Source organism: Brachycentrus maculatus, unplaced genomic scaffold (assembly GCF_059751285.1).
Source record: "Brachycentrus maculatus isolate JH-2025_06_01 unplaced genomic scaffold, ASM5975128v1 h1tg000369l, whole genome shotgun sequence".
In the NCBI taxonomy this organism is placed as follows: Eukaryota; Metazoa; Arthropoda; class Insecta; order Trichoptera; family Brachycentridae; genus Brachycentrus; species Brachycentrus maculatus.
In genome coordinates, this window is record NW_028281118.1 from 120,311 (window position 1) to 136,636 (window position 16,326).

Genomic DNA, 16,326 nt, shown 5'->3' on the forward strand with positions numbered 1-16,326 from the left:
AGAAGTAGGCAAGGAGAATCGAACGCCACAGTCTTTGCACAGAATCTTCGCCTCTTTGACATAAATACACTGCGATTAATGTAACTAATGATGTAAACATTTTATGATTAAGTATTTTAAATCATCAAACCTTTATCTGCACACCAGTGGTGCATAGGGCACTGCATTTTTTAAACTCAGTATTATCTTGATCGTTCACACACGAAGGAAAGGTGATCGGCCCTCCGCTTCAGGTACCAGTCCGAACATCGAACCCGAGACCTCTAGAATGGTAGCCGAGCGTTCTGACCATTACACTACGGAGGCGGACAGTATTTTAAATACATGATCATAAAAAAATTCCTCGGTCTTTCTCTGTTTCTATTACTAATCACATTCACCCCATAAATTTGCTTACGTGTCTTTTCTTAATCCATTTGATTCACAGGCTCAAACCATCTCAACACACCTTTCATTATTTTATCAATAATGCTTATCTCAGTCTTACATTCTTTCCTTATATCACCATTCGAAAATCTATCATAGAAAGTTTTCCCGCACATTAATCTGATAAATAAATATATATGCGTATTTTTTTAATTAAATCACTATCTAAAAAAAAAATTTTTAATGATTTAAAGTTGAAATTCATTACAAGGAAAACAAAATTATCACTCATTATTTTCGCGAACTTACGCAAGTAATGAAATTGAGGCGTTTGTTTGTATCAGAAGTTTATAAAAAAGTTTATTTTTCCTGAATGGCTTGTTCTAACACAAACAAACTACGTAAAAATACAAAAGATAAAAGATCCAATCTCCTTAAAATTCTTATCCAATCGCGAAATAGAAGCCATTATGTTGTCTAAATGAGTTTTCCATACTTTTAATGGCGTTTTTTTAGATTTTTATGTTCCAATATTGAATTTATTATTTTTTCCTTCTAAATTTTTATGTAATACAATCCACAAAGGACCAAAGGAATGAGAGATGGAAAATTAAAATAGTTTTTTTTTAAATATAACTGATTTGATATAATAAAAAAATAAAAACAATCATTACAGCTGTCAAATACTTATTATATGCTTATTTCAATTGCCGTGCCATTGTGTAAAGCGATAATCAGTCTCCGTAGCGTAATGGTCAGCGCGTCTAGCTACCATGCTAAGGTCCTAGGTTCAGTTAGGATGTAAAAATAAATATGAGTATTGTTTTTACATTATTATTTTATTACTATGGTAACTGCAGCGCGATACTGATCACCTTGCCTTCGTGTAATCAACAAACAAAATAACTGTGCGTCGATACGATAAGTGCCCTATATTATTTATAATAGTTTAACTTTATAATACCACTTTTTCTCAAAAAAATAATGCACGTGTTTCGATGCATTCCGCATAATTTTCAAACACCGAATATTATGCGGAATGCATCGAAACACGTGTCACAATAGATTCAAATAAATAGTGACAGTAAACAAGTAAATTCAAATGAAAATTTGATACATAATACCACAAAGTGACTACCGAATCAATTACAGAAATTATTATTGCTTAGTTTTATAGTTTACAAATTGTTCGCCTTCGTAATGGAATGGTCAGCATTCTCGGTTACCGTACTGAACGTTCCGGGTTCGATTCCCAGGGGGGGGGTCAAATGAATGTAAGTGATTTTTCACTCTTATACGTATTCAATATTACCCTAGACTGGTACTTCCAGCGGAGGGCTGATCACCTTTCCTTCATGTGTTAACGATCAAGATCCTTCAGTGCCCTGTGCACCATCGGGTGCGGATAAGGGTTTAAAGGAGAAGTTTATAATTTTATATGGACTTCTACGAAATAAACGGCATCTTAATTTATAAATAATATACTCGTATGTTCACTAGTATTTCTTATATGGAGTAATAAACAAGGTCTCTTTGATATATATTATAACTTTATTTTAATGTGAACATATTTAATCGCATAAATCGTTAGGTCACGCAATAACCACGCTTTCAGAAGCGATAATTCACATCCCCGTTGGGGCCGAGAAAACTGTATCAAGTTTTCCATATTTTACGCACGCCTTTAAATATTTGATTCGGTTATTTAAATTGACTGTTAAGTAAAGTTTTCACACGACGCACATTTTGGCAAACACTTGCCTATTTCTGCGACCCGTGGAAGCTGAAATTGTTATTAATTATGAAAAACCACAAATTACATTCTGTGAATTACCAGATTTACTTAAGGAAACATTCCATTTTAAGTCTAAGGATGTATTGTAATTTATAATGTTTCCATTATATTCTGATATTTAAAAAAAATGTATTTAAGAATGTAATAAAATATTGATTAAGTATATTATTTTATATATATTTGATATCAAAGGAATTGTGGTATGGTAATATCATAAAATTATCAATTCCTGAATTGATAACTTTGTGTAATACCACTTTTTAAACACTTATTTGTGACTACCAGTTTCGGAAAATCATTAAATCATCAGGTCATTAAAATTCAAATTAAATTATTACGATTCGACATTTGTATAAAAACAGAAACTATCCCTTTCAAATATTTTATTTTTATACAAAATAGGGTAAGAAAAAGAAGAATATATTGATTTTATAAATAAAAAAAAATCAAAGTTATAAAATGATTTTACTAGAACTCCAAATTGAAATCAAACCAATTTCAATATTTCTTTAATATAACTCAAATATCCAATTATAAAAACAGCTAAGGACTTTTTTCTTACAGTACCACTTGAATGGAAATATTTTTCAATGGGAGTGACTACTTAAGGAGCAAAGACCTATATAATCACAAAAGGCAATAAATTTTGCACAAACCCACCCTGATCTGTTCAGATACCGATTATCCGATAACTTGCTATATCCACTTATAGGATTTACTCGTCAAATATTTTAAGTATCCAAAGCTTTCGGTGACTGTATAAATGGATTTAAACCGGGTACTAGAATAAATAATATAAAAACGTCTCTTTCATTTGGGGATTTTATTGGTTGAATTTTGCTTAAGTGGAAATTTTCCTTCGACAATTCAGAATCAAATAATTATTTTTATTTTCTTACCCTTACTACTTTAAAAAAAATATATACACCTTTTGGCGATGTTTTTGCCACTCTCCGAGAATTTTGTCTACCGGTTTTGAGACGTGACCGTCTCTTCGTCAGGACAATCACTACCAGCATTCAAAAAGTACAGTACATCACAACCATAGCTACTACTATGGAAGTGCCGTGTAGTTTGCGTATTGTTTACATGCTGGTGTAGTGATTGTCGTAACAAAGAGACGGGCACATCTCGAATTCGGTAGACTTAAATCTCGGTGAGTGGTTTTATACTTACATTACTAACATTTTTATAAAAAAGAGAGCACTTGTAAAAAAAACAGTTTTCTTATACTTCTTTATGACCAGTTGGTAATCAGAAGAAAAAATATATATTTAATTTATCAGATACTAGAATAAGACTACTCTAACTTAAAAACGATAGCAGTTTTGAGACACGTTATATTAATATATATTAAAGGATTTAATTAATGTTAATATTTGCGAGGATTTTAAAAAGTAGGAATTGCTTTCATACGGTTCTTATAACTCTTCTAACTATGCATTGCATGGTTGCCTGTTTGACCCCTTCATAATGTTCAAGAAATCAATTGCAGATGTTCCTTGCTCAAGTTCATGTATACACCTCCAAGTATGAGTAAACCTAAGCCTTTTACTTCTAGCTACATACTTCTAAATGTATGAATAGTGCTAGAATTTTGTAGCTTTCCAATTCCCTCTCGAAAGCTTCGTTCTCTCACCCTAACCTAATGTGTTGCAGACGATTTTAAATCATGTTAAAGAGCGAAATAAAGCTAGAACAAGTGCGTCAAATGCATTTTTCTATCCCGGCAATGCAGCTTTATTCCATATTATATGAAAGCTCATGCAAGTTACGGGAACACTTAAGAATATAATGAAACTTTGCGGATAGATGGCGCATCTGCCGGATAAACTTTATAATATGACGCTCAGTTTTAACAATCCTTTTCCGGAAATTTATTCAGTTTAAGAGCAAGAAATTAATTAAATAAAACTTTCCATTTTCCAAAGCTGAATACGTGCATATACGTTTTGTTAGCACGTACAGAATGAACTCATGTGCTTATAAAATTGCTTAACCTTATTGTTTTTGAGATTTATTTTATAAATTCAATTAAAATGCTTTTTTGCAAGAATTAACATTTTAATAACACATTTTACAGTGTTATATTAATGTTAATTTTTTAAAATAAAAATAAAATAACTGTGAGATAAATCAATGAAAATCTTTACAATAGAAGTAGAATCATGATAAATATTTATTAATATATGCTATGTTAAACGGTATTGTTTTAAACTTTTTACTAGATTTAAGAAGGTTTCTCATTGAATTTTAGCCATTCTAAATTACATTGATTTGGTATATATGGTATTAAGATATTTATGACTTGGATGAAAATTTAGGTTACTATACGATTTTGGTTACTTTCATATTTCTTTCAATTCAAAACTTTTGATTTTTTTTAGTAAATTTGAAAATAAAAAAAATAATAATAAATAAAATCATTTTCAAATGGTCGCGTCGTTCCAAAATTTGTTTTAAAGAACTTGAAATATTTTATTAATAATTTTTTTTAGATATCGAAGATTTCATAAAAAATATAACTAATTGGAAATTAAATTTGTAAGAGTTAATAGGAATGAAACAAATCAACAAGAGTAAATGCATTTGATTTCTATTAAAATATGGAAATTTACACATTTTATGAAACAATATGTCATAAAACTACTTAAATGCGGTTTTTCAATTTAAAAAAATTGCAAATGAAAATGATTAATTGAATTTAAAATTTAAAATATATGTTATACATTTACAATCTATTTATATTTAAAGCACTTAATTTTTTTTATTCATCCTGTGTTATAAAATTGTATTTTTTAAGCGTTGTGCTTATTTTTATCTCTCAAATATGGTAAAAAGTTATGACATTAAATACTTTTTATTAATGCGTCAATACTAATGGATATGAAACAGAATAACTGTATATTATGAAACGAAAATGATTTCAATTATTAATTTGACAAAAAAATGAGATTAAAAAAATATATTTGGAAAACGTGAAATTCGATATTCATAATGAGTAATAAAACTGTTTTTCTTTTGGGCATTGTGTGTATTTTGATCTTCCTAAAGTGTTTAAGAAGTAATGCCATAAATAAATTCTTGTATTTGTACTTCTTTGCTAGTGGAAGAATCCTCAATGATGAAATAGAAATGTAATAATAATAATAATAATAAAACCCTTATCCGCACACCAATGGTGCATAGGGCACTGTATCATATAAACGCAGTGTTATCTTGATCGTTTTACATATGAAGGAAAGGTGATCAGCCCTCCGCTTCAGGTCCTGTAATATTTATTCAATATTACCAGTCCGTAGTAATATTGAATAAATATTACAGTGAAATAATCACTTATATTTATTATACCCCCCTTGGGAATCGAACCCGGGACCTCCAAAACGGTAGCCGAGCGTGCTGATCATTACACTACGGAGGCGGAAATGTAAAATTTAATTACTTATTTTAAAAATACAGATTTTTTTTTTATTTAAAGCACGTCAAATTCGATATTAATCCTCAGAAATAGAATTGTATTCTACTTAGCCATGTATGTTTTTTTTCTGGATAGAAAGTAATGACATAAAAAGTCCTTGTATTTATGCTTCAATATTAACGGATACATAGCAGAATAGCCCTAATAATGGAATAACGGAATGTCTGTATTTTCACAATATTACGACGAGAGTAAACGAGGATATGAAAACACATTGGGTATTGAGTCGGTAGCGATTCGGGGAGAGGGATCATGTAGCAAATGAACGCGTCAACAATAATTTGGGAGGTAGGATTTATATTCAAACAGCTGAGGATAAATAATAAAATGCTTATGTAAAACTAAAAAAAAAATCTTGAATGTTTTCCGCAGATACTTTGTGGTACGTTTTATAATATCTTTATAAAATTAAAAGACTTTGTTTCCACCACTTTTTTATTCATACAATTCAACCTACTGGTTTCAACAATACATTGTCATCATCAGGGTTTATTTTGAAATAAAGAAAAACATTAAAAATATTAAATACTTAAAATACTTTCACCAAAAACATACACACACACTCCATAAAAATCCTAAATGTTTAGCATTTAGGATTTTTATGGAGTGTGTGTTAGCTTTTGGTGAAAGTATTTTGATATTTTTAATGTTTTTTTTTATTTAAAATAAACCCTGATGATGACAATGTATTGTTGAAACCGGTAGGTTGAATTATATGAATAAAAAAAGTGGTGAAAACAAAGTCTATTAATTTTATGAAGATAAAACTTAAATACTTGAAGTTACTATGTTTGGAATAACTTAATAGTAGCTTATCTTTTAATACCCAATATTGTTTAAAAAATATATTCGTTAATCTAGTAAGCATATTGACATTTCACAATATTTTGGTAATTAGAATCCTTGTTTACAACATTTTGAGTGTGTCCAAACAATAATAGAATCATAATGTGTCAAATAAAATAGAATCCCTTTTAACGAATCTCAATTTATTTGTAATTATTCGGTAAGGATCTTGCTTACATTTTATTAAAAGGGTCTCTGCTTAATAAAAGCTTACTTAAATCAACTATAGATACTGGCATACGTACAGAAAGTGACGTAAGAATTATATGATATTTGTGTGAGTTGTTAAAATTTGAGTGATGTGGTTGTCAATCAATGGGTGAGGTTGTATATATTACACTTGTATAAGGTGATTACTCAACCAGCCTAAGATTGGTCATTTGCCCTGTAAATATCCAAACTTCCATATTCTTTTTCATCTTTGTTGAGATGTCAGAATATTGACATTTATTTCGATTTTTTTTAATACAATTTTAAACCTTCTCACTATTTACTTTGTAAAATGTTTTTGAGTGATCTGTTTATATTTTTCATTGGAAAATTAAAGCAATTTAGTACACCACACAGATAATATTTTTTGAAATTCCGTTGTTCATTTTCGTGTTTTTTCTTTCTTATACTTGAATAAAAATATTGCTTCTCCTTTCATAAAATTATTGAGTTTAAAAAAAAAATTAACTAGGTCATTAAGGTTCAGTGGCCTAATAATACAGACACAGCTGTCAATTTTTCTCACAAAGATTTTAAAAATTGAAACATCTTCGTGAAAAATCTCTCAAACTGGTTAGAACATTCCCCTTATCGAGCTCTTGAAAATATAATGAGGAAATGGTATTTGATTTATTCGTATAGTCTGAAGACTCCTCGCTTCCTGAAATAATATTAAATCAATGTGAACATTTTAATTTGTCAAAAGGTTTTCAGGGAAATAATATTTAATACCCAGCAGACTGTTGAAACTTTGAAAAAGGCTAACGATTACAGTTTTATACCTCTTCCGGCTGGCTAGACGAATAGATTGAATATAATCCCAGTAGAATATAATTTGTACTTGTTATTGCATACGTTTTCTTTTAACTAGAGGATTAAAAAAATATTTTCAAACATCAAAAGATATATATTTCAGTTCGAATCAACTCCTAATTCTTCAATATTAAAACACCATTTGACTGTTTTCAATAAGATATCTGTATTTAAAGCATCTTTCAACATTATGTACTTATTCAAAATTACTTAGCATACTTAGTGATTAAAATTATTCACTTTATTTAATGAGGATACATAGTGTCAAATATGATAATAAATTGAATGAGATGCTAATATTTTTTAGTTTATGTAACTCAATTATATTACCCCTCTCATTTTTTTCAAACAGAACATACAGTTTTTGACATGTCAACATAGATGAAGAAATATATGGAAAAATATGCCCTGTAAATATTTATTATATAAATAAATAATTTATATAGTAATTATTAAATGTTTTTATAATATAAATAAATAATAAATATTTACAAGGCTTAAGACCTACCATAGGCTGGTTAGGTGATTAATTAACCGGCCTATGACAAGTTGTAAGCCCTTTAAACACACAGACTTCCACATTCTACTTCATTGTGCTGGTAGGTACGTCAAAAATGTAAAATAATACTTTAGTGGAGATGAAAAACCCAGATTTCTCCATAAACATATGTACTCGCATAATGATACTAAGAATTATGTTTGTTCCAGTTCCTATGAGTTGAACGCGCTCGCAAGGCCTGGGAATGTTTCCCGGCGTGGTGGTGGCATGGCTGCTGCTGCACCTGCCCCCCGCCCCCGCGCTCGGCCCGGGCGAGCTGCGCTTCTCGCGCCCGCTGTACAACCTGTCCATCCCCGAGAACAGCGTCGGCAAGACCTACGCGCGCCAGCCGCCCGGCGAGGACGCCTTGGGCCTGCGCCTGCCCCGGGACACCAACGTCGACGTCAACTACAGGATCGTCAACGGGGACAAGAACAAGTTCTTCAAAGCGGAAGAACGGCTCGTAGGAGACTTTTGCTTCCTCTTCATTCGAATAAGAACAGGAAACTCGGATGTTCTCAACAGGGAAAGAAAAGAAAAATACACCCTGGAAGTACGCGCGTCAATATCACGCAGAGACGGAAAAAACAAACTTCTCCTCGAAACAGATACGACTGTAATAATCAAGATTCTAGATACGAACGATCTAAGTCCTCTCTTCTACCCGACAGAATACACTGTTACAATACCGGAAGACACCCCTCTTCATAAAAGCATAGCCAAAGTAAACGCCGAGGACGCGGATATCGGACTAAACGGAGAAATATATTACAGTTTTTTAGACGACACTCAGCAGTTCGCCATTCATCCGAGCTCCGGAATAATAACGATAACCAGACCTTTGACACTAACGGAGCGCATGTACCACGAAGTTGTGATTCTAGGCAAAGATCGAGGAGCGCTGTTCCAATCCGCCGGGTCTGCTCACGCGGCGCGCGCTAAACTGACAGTCAAGATAAAGAGAGTCAATTTGTTCGCGCCGGAAATTTATGTGAAACAGTTCACCGACATAGTGGAAAATTCTCGAGAGGAAATCTACGCAATTGTAAGAGTGACCGACAAAGATGACGGAATTCATGGGAAAATCAAAAGTTTGGAAATTGTAGACGGAGACCCCGATGGCCACTTTCGCATTCGCCCTACCGAACTCCAAGGAGAGTACAATATTTTAGTACACCCTTTATTGGATCGAGAAAAAACACCACAGGGCTACAATTTGACGTTAAAAGCGGTCGACCGTGGTATTCCTCCGAAACAAAGTTACAAGTCGGTACCCGTTCATTTAGTTGACGTTAATGATAATGCTCCCGTATTTCATAAAGAAATATATGAAGTAAATGTTCCAGAAACTGCTCCAGTGAACACGCCCGTTATTAGATTAAAGGTTGCCGATATAGATTTAGGAAAAAACTCGAAGGTTTTTATAGAAATAGTTGGAGGTAATGAAGGAGGTGAGTTTCTTGTTAATCCGGAAACTGGAATGCTATATACTGCAGTCATATTAGATGCGGAATCAAAAGCATTCTATACTCTTACTGTATCGGCTATAGATCAAGGGAATACTGGAAGTAGAAAGCAATCATCCGCAAAAGTCAAAATAAATGTTTTGGATACTAACGACAACGATCCCTTGTTTGAAAAACCGGAAATAAAAGTGCGTTTGGATGAAAATGAATCTCCGGGTACGTATGTTACCAAAGTAACGGCTCGAGATAGAGACTCTGGTGAAAACGCTTATATATCTTACAGTATTGCCAATTTAAATCCGGTACCTTTTGAAATTGATCACTTTTCTGGTATAATTAAAACAACTCAAGTTCTAGATTATGAAAGTATGAAAAGAGAATATATTTTAAGGATTCGAGCAAGCGATTGGGGTCTTCCTTATAGACGACAGACCGAAACCCAACTGACAATTAAAATTAATGACGTGAATGACAACAGACCTCAATTTCAAAAAATCGATTGCTCTAGCCATATTTCACGGCATTTAGCAATAGGTACCGAGATTTTTACACTTTCTGCAATCGATTTAGATGCAGGAAGCATTATTACATACCAAATTGTATCAGGAAATGACGAAAACTGTTTCAATGTCGATTCAAGTTCTGGAGTTTTGATTGTGACTTGTGATTTAAAGAAAATAAGACAGGATTCGATAGAGTTGAAAATAACAGCTACTGATGGAACTCACCTTTCGGATATAATGAAGGTGCAATTACATCTTGTGGTCAATAAAATGACAATATCATCTAGCAGGCAGTCGAGTGATGATGTAGGACAGTTCCAATGTAAGGATACGGGAGTTGCGAGAAGACTTGCGGATGTGTCAGCCTCCGCCGAAAGAAATAATGTTCAGATTCGTGACGCGAGTCAAGAAGAATTTGCGATGATGCCAAGTCGGTATGGAGAAAATGTTCACGCTCCAGAGTTCGCAGATTTTCCACTTGAAATCAAAGTAAACGAATCCGTCAACCTAGGAACGACATTAACTCGTATCAAAGCTAAAGACCGTGATCTTGGATATAATGGAAAACTCATATTTGGCATATCAGGCGGTGATAAAGATTCGGTTTTTAGAATCGATCCGGAAACAGGAGATTTAAAGGTAATCGGGTATCTCGACAGGGAGCGAGAAAGTCAGTATTTTCTTAATGTCAGCGTATTTGATTTGGGTAAACCGCAAAAAGGATTATCTAGGGTTTTACCGATAACGGTTTTAGATATTAACGATAACCCGCCAAAATTTGAGAAAATTTTATCAAAATTTAAAGTTTTGGAAAATGTTATTAATAGTACTATAGTGTGCAAATTGAAGGCCACTGATGCTGATACCGGTGAATTTTCCAAACTAAAATATTATCTAATAACTGATACTCAAGATTTCACAGTTCATCCACTGACGGGAATATTGAGCGTATTTGGCCAGTTAGATAGAGAAAGACAAGGAAAGTACGAATTGATCATTCGAGCTAAAGATAATGGCGGCCTGTATTCGGATGCTATTGTGAACATATTAGTTGAAGATGTAAATGATAACCCGCCTAAATTTAGTCTGCCGTCGTTTTTTGTAAAAGTGAGAGAAGACGTTCCACTAGGGACGCTAGTAGTGATACTTAGTGCTGTAGATCCCGATGTAGGATTGGGAGGAGAAATTAAATATTCGATCAGCGAACAAGGTGATTACGGGGGATTTTTTAAAATTGATCCTCTGACAGGCACAATCCGCACCGTCAAATCACTAGACTTTGAAGAGAGACAAATTCATAATCTGGTAGTTCGTGCTTCTGACCGCGGAGTTCCGTCACTGTCTTCCGAAACTTCGTTGGTTATAGAAATAATCGATGTGAATGAGAATCTTTATTCTCCGTCGTTTGACGATTTTGTGTTAGAAGGTTCAGTGCGTGAAAACCAACCAGTGGGTACGAGAGTGTTAACAGTTAAGGCCACCGATGCTGATCCGCCAGGAATGGATTCCAGAATAATGTACAGCATCAAAGGAGGATCGGGAATGGGATATTTCTCCGTTGACAATGAAGGTAAGATTTTTTTCGTAAATTTACGTCGTGTCTCTCCAAAAAAGTGTCTTAGAGAGGGACTTCACAGAATATTTATCTATTTTACTTAGTTAAGGACAATACACGATACATTAAAAAAATTGTTTTTATTTCAGAACTTTTTCTTCCGCTATTTTTTTAATCAGTGCGAAGGTTATTAAAATACTTAGATTGGTGTTGCATTTTGGTATTCTGAAATCATTTTGGAATCTTAAAGATGCATTTGTTTTTAATTTTGGTGAATTTTGATACTGAATTAAAGAATGTGTAACACTAAAATACGCTTTGTTTGATTTAATCAGGGAAATGTATTTTAAATGGAATATATTATAATAAATACGCAATAAAAAAAAACAATGTCTAGATGCATTTATTTACAAAAAAATTAATTATCAAATTCAAATGCAAAATCAAATACAAAAGTTTAAATGAAACATGAATTGAAATATTGCAATTACACCATTTCGTTACCTGGGGATACGTAAACATTGAATCACGGTTGTAATTATTAAATATGTCCCGATACCACTGCCCCGAGCGCAATTCCAGGAACTACATCAAGATTCATGGTAATATCTCGCAGTCTAGCTGACATATTCCGCCGCAGGCAGAATGCCTATTGTCTTACATGAATTCATCACAATTGAGACCGATTCATCCTATGCAAATGTTGTAGACACAGACAGATTCGTTTGTGCCCTATGTTTCCCTAATACAGCCGCAAAATCCCTTCCGTAAATAGGAGTCATGATTATTACTACGGTGATTAAATGTGATATTTCTCACCCTACGTCATCTTACGTTCGCCAAGGGTAATTTTATCGAACATCATGCATGAAACATATTACAGCTTTTGACATATTGTGGTAAAAATCTCGTTGTCTCTTACTAGAAAAACTTAAAAAATCTGTCTAATTAATTTCCTTAGTATATGATTTCGTGGATGGAAGGAAGTATTTAAAGTTTGTTCTTTCTGTACATCGTACAACGCGGCTACTTGAACTTTGATGTGTTACTTGAGCCCAGTATAAAAAAACTTATTTAAATCTGTATTTGGTCTACAATAATGAACACATTGACATGATTCATTGTTTCCCTGACAGGTGACACTTATTGTCACAATACTTCGATCGATACCACGATCTAAATATTTTTTTGTACTGGGCTCAAGTAACACATCAAAGTTCAAGTAGCCCCGTTCTATGGTAATTTAAAAGACTTTGGTAAATAATTAACAGAGATATATTTAACTTTTTGTAGAAAATATATAAACGTTAGCGAGATTTATTACTAAGAAACATTCTCTTCCAGCAAACTAAAAATAGACTAGCGTTGATGATCAATTTTTGAACCTTATAGAGCCGTTTGAAACTAGCGCAGATAGTGTTTGTACTTTAGTATAAACGAAAAAATACCAATTACGATATATGTAGTATATAAACAAATAATTAATACACACGACAGCGATGAAACCTTAAATTTATGTAAACAAGGAAGGCATTTTATCGAAAAAAATTATAGGAATATCAGGTATGGACTTAAGAGAGAAAGGCAGAGGATCGAAGGGAGAATGATATTATGTGCAGTAAGGGATTGAATAATAGATTTGATCGTGTGTGTGTGTGTGTGTTTGTGTGTGTATTTTGCATTTGGATTTGAATATTATTATTGTTATTAATAAAATAACGTTATTTAGCAGTACATCATCCAACTTAACCAAGTTTTTACAGGTATACTCGAGTTATATAAACATTGGTGTTAATTTTCCATTTATCATATTAATTAATTGTAGTATATTGTATATTTCCTCCATTTCATTTCGATGTAATACTTTAACAAAAATGTTAGATAAATGTCTTGAAATTATTTTTCAATTGCTAGTTCCACCGTTTGCCAAAGTCACGGCGCCTATTCAAGTTTTTGGGTTATTATTACAAAATTGAAAAAAAAATATTTCTCCAACAATTTTGGCCATTGTACTCGCATCTACATATTCGTAATATATCATGTTGTATAATATGTCCAAAATTCCCTCATAAAGTTGAGGGTTAGTTGGTGAATAGTTAGGAATTTAGTTTCTAGGAATGTGTTGAGTTAATTAGAAACGTAACGGCGCCTGCTTCGTTAAATACGGTCAAGGATCTTAATAAACATAGTTACACTGACAAGCCCTTGTAAAGGTTATGGGGAGAAGTGAGTTCTTGTATTTAGTATTTATTACGGTGTACGGTGGTGAATAATGCTCCATGTAAATTTTCAAGATATTCCCAAGCTTGATGGTAAACAACGAAACATATTAACATTCATTCTGGAATCTACAATTCTCAAATGTCCGAATCTGAATTATATAACCACGAGAACAACCCAATTTTAACAAAAGATCGCTTATCATTTAAACTTTAATATTAGAGGCACTTTTTAATAAAATTACATTTAAGTACTACTATGTTGAACATCTGCAAACCAATATTAATTACACTATCTAATTACATCAAAACGTAATGGATTTCATGTTTAAAAGTATGTTGAACCTGTTTTTGAAAGAACGCCTGTTAAACTTTTTCTTGTGTTTGCCTTTTTAATGTGTGTATTAATTTTGTCCGTCGAACTAAATTCATTATCATTCATTTTTTGACATCTCATCATAGATGAAGATGTCAAATATAGAAATCTGGGTATTTACAGGGCTAATGACCTGTTATAGGCTGGTTAAGTGATCACTTTACACAAGTGTAACATTCACCATTTTACCCATGATTGACAACACCTACAATTTTTGAAACTCCTAGATATATGATCAATCTCATGACACTGAGCTCACAATAGCCTTTCAACATCTATGTTGGATTGAGAAAGATTTTTACATACCAAAGACCCTTTTACTATCATTATCATTCAATCTTTATCATTTTCTTCATTGACCCTTTCGTCATTAATTTTATGAATGTAAAAAGAAGAGTCTTGCGCTCCAGATTCTTGGATTTAAGACAAGAATATGTATGTGAGGGAAAAATATATGTTATTTTACGAAAATAAAAGAGTTAAGTGTGAAGAACATCACAGCTTTGTGTCAAACGGAATGGATTATAAATAGTAGGAAGAAAAATGAGTCAAGTAGGTCTTTCTGAATTGCATAACTGTACGTATAGGTATTGGTTTGTGTAAAAGATGCATTTATTATGTTGAAAAAACCATGATTTCATTTTTTCAAATGAAAAAAAAGGACAAATTTTTTGATGAAAAAAGGTATTTTCTTACTTTCATGACAATTATGATTATGACTATATTTTAAGATAGCTCCTAACTATAAAAAAAAACATATATTTACTGTAGAAATTCTTGTTTATTTTAGCAATTTATTATTCTTTCAAGTACTTTGTTTATAACACTCGTGAAAACTTGAGCAATAAAGAAAGAACTGGGTGTTAATACATTATACCACACAGGATACTAAAAAAATAAATTTGTAACTCGGGTATTAAATTAGCCCAAAGCAAAAAAGATCCTGTAAAATAGCAAGGCTTACTTTTACATGTTTTTTTTTTCATATGCATATAAAACTAGCTGTAACTAGTCATGCGTTGCCGTAGCGTAGTCTGGTTAAATGGAAAAAAATAAAGCATACATTTCTAATATGTTCAATTTTATAATGTTTGTAAAGTAATGAAAATATTTCATATCTATAAAATCACATTCTTTCGAAAATATTTAAAAATGATTATTGACTCTAAAGACACACGTTGTTAAACGGATAATTTAAAAAATTAAAAATACAAGGGTATTTTAAATGGATCAACTTTATAATATTAGCTTAAATCATGTTTTGCATTAAAAATAATATAGAAAGGTTCCTCTGTTATAATCGGAACACATTCGACAGACCAACAAACCTCGGTTGATTGGTTGCTTGGTTGATACAAACGTGCAGTAGAAGAAGTTTTCAACCAACGATACCAGATTCACCCATATGTTATTTAAATAAACTAAAAAAATACACTTCTTTATGAAAAATATAAAAAAAAATCCCGCTTAAAACTATTTTTATAATTGAAATATAATTATTTGTATAATACACTTCAGATATTTATTAAATTTAAATACCAGTTGACGGAAAAATGAAATACAATCATGGTTTTTAACCTATGCCTTAACATTTTTTTAATTTTGTCTAGTCTCCTACTAATTTGATGATATCAGTAACAATAACACCCGGTAACTTGTCAAATAAAATAAATGTGTAAAAAACATCATAGCTGTTGATTTATTACACATGGTACTTGGTTGATTTTGCGCGTAGGCTATTTTATTGAGGTTATTTTAGGGGGCAATCTGATGGGTTACATGTTAATTGAATACCTGGGTATACAACTGTATATTAGGGCATTCAAATTGCTAAGCCAAAAATGATCTGCTCAGGTACAAACGCAAATAAAGTTTATTACTCTCGTTGATTGTGAATTTTCGGATTGTGTATTTATTTAATTTGAGGAGTTGCTTCATTTGAATTTTATACATCACGCTTGAGGGGAAGGATTCTGGTATAATTTATTCGTGTTGGCAATATTGGGCTACGTAACAGTACATAAGCAAATACCTGGAATATCGGTTCTGTTAGTTTAATTAACCTCGGTCGTTATTATTCACGATAAAATCTGGTGAGCTTAACTCGAACTGATTTGTTTGGTTTAAAATTTGGATTCTCCGAACATTGAATGATAATTTA

General features: G+C 32.2%; 1 pseudogene across 1 annotated transcript in view; it reads left to right on the plus strand.

Annotated features, from left to right (window-relative positions):
* LOC148303420 (fat-like cadherin-related tumor suppressor homolog) overlaps positions 1–16,326 on the plus strand; it is a 253,885-nt pseudogene that overhangs the window by 68,955 nt on the left and 168,604 nt on the right. Inside the window, exon 3 of the transcript XR_015838491.1 lies at positions 8,217–11,585. The product of XR_015838491.1 is annotated as a fat-like cadherin-related tumor suppressor homolog (transcript). The remainder of the gene's footprint in view (positions 1–8,216; positions 11,586–16,326) is intronic.